This window comes from Triticum aestivum, unplaced genomic scaffold, assembly GCF_018294505.1.
Source record: "Triticum aestivum cultivar Chinese Spring unplaced genomic scaffold, IWGSC CS RefSeq v2.1 scaffold5046, whole genome shotgun sequence".
Taxonomy (NCBI): Eukaryota; Viridiplantae; Streptophyta; class Magnoliopsida; order Poales; family Poaceae; genus Triticum; species Triticum aestivum.
Window position 1 is genome coordinate 59,330 of NW_025228276.1, and position 2,009 is coordinate 61,338.

The following is a 2,009-nucleotide window of genomic DNA, read 5'->3' on the forward strand; positions in this document are numbered from 1 at the left end:
CCTTCCCGGGGCAGGGAGGCGGCGGCGGTGCAGCCCGGCTTGGCTGCGGTCCGGCGGCCCTGCGGTGGCAGCCGGCGGCCGGCGTGGTGATGGCGCCGCTCCTTGGCGGCGGGGCGGCGTGGTGGTGCTGGGTGGCCGTCGACGCGCCCCCGGCCCAGATCTGGGCACGTCGGGCCCCATCTGGGCCCTTGGGGGCCGGCCCCCCGGCATGGTCTCGTTGTCTGTGGCGCGGTGAGGAGGAGGAGCGGCTCGGACTTGGGGCGTCGGCGCCGATGGCGTGCCGGCAGCAGCGCGAAGGCGGGAGCTTTACGGGCCCACGAGGGCTCGGCCGGGCCTATGGGCCTACGGGCTTGGGGTGCTCCTGCTATTGCGTCCGGACGGCTACTGTCGCTGACGGTGGAGGTGGGGCCCTCCCGCGTGCCGATGGTGCTGATGCCCTAGTCCCGGCTCTGATTCTTCGTCGTGCTGTCCTCACTTCGCGGTGCCATGGTGAGACGGCGTGGAGTCCTCATGACCGCGTTGGCGCAGGGTGGTGGTTGGTTTGGTGGCGGGATCCGGAGTGCCCGAGGTGCGGGTTGGGATCGGGGGAAACCCCTGTCGGCGTGGCCGACTCCGGCGCGGTGGCGCCTGTGGGTGCCGCCTGACCTTCCGGGAGGGCGTCGGGGGCTACTCTTCCTCTCGCCTCGTCGTGTGCCGGGGGAAACCCTTGGCAGCAGCGTCGTCATCGCCGCGATCCTTCTTGGAGGTGTTGATTGGTGCCGGCGCTTCGGAGTCTTGGAGCCTAGTGGATGAGCCCGGTGGGCCTAGCGATCGCGAGGCTTCTTCGTTTTTGTTGATCCGCCGTTGTCGGCATTTGTTTCTTTTGCTCTTTCTCTGTTGTTTCTTTTGGGCGTGACTGTGCTGCTTCCGCCCCAGCACCTATCCCTATATGATTCGGTTGGTTGCTTTGTATACAAAGCGGGGGGAAACCCTTTTTTGACAAATACTTTCCGACAAGCCTATTACAAAGAAAAGTAAGACGTTCGGCCGCTTGATTGCCTCAGATCCCACGACTCGCGAGGCGGCCACTTGATTACCTCAGATCTGCCGGCCGACGTGTAGCAGCCCCCTTCTTTAATAGCATACTTTTTTAACAAGGCAAAAGACTTGTTATTTTCTTTAATTATGAAAAGAGTGAGAATTGCCCGCTTAATTAACGGGAAACCGGATTAAAATCCATACAGCCTAACCCACATAACACGAGCACGAGCGACCGACCTGGTCATTGACAAGGAGACCACGGAGGATAGTTACAACAGAATATTAGAGAGGTATACATCTCAGACATGCTAGGGATCAACTCCTCGTGCTTTGACGGTCAGCCGGTCACGGTACCTCTGCAACGTTCACCAGATGAGACAAAACGATCTCTGCTTTGGTTCCTTCTTGCAGAACTGTGGCAAGCACATTGCTTCCATGCGCGCACCGGCGCACGTACGATTTCTTCGACCACACGCAGCTGCGATGGCACACCCATATACGTAATGGTCAACTCAGTCATACGTGACTAGCTCAACTCCAGCGTTCTTCTCTCTCAAAAAAAAAACTCCAGCGTTCTGCTGTGGAGTTCCGCATAAGGCATTTCAATGGTCAGATATGGCTGGACGTAATGAGCTAACTCCAAAGGGAGACGTTCATCTTTTTCCTTCAAAACAAGAAGTATCTGAGAGAAGTCCACAGAGGAGAGCTGCCGGTCTCAATGGGTTGGCGCGGGCGCAGCCGCGCATGAATCCATCCTAGAGGCCTTTAGGAGCCTTTACAGTTTGCACCATCTATATAAGGCAGCACCATCAGGTCCTGATCTATCAAGTACCACAAGCTCATCTGCCAATTCACAAACCTAGAAACCCACCCTGAAGCAAACAAGTCCCAGCTAAGAAGGTGCTCAAATGGCGTCCCAGCTGGTTGAGAGCCACCGTGCCGGCGCCGAGGTCCACAAGGGGAACGATATCTGCAAGAAGAAGACCATC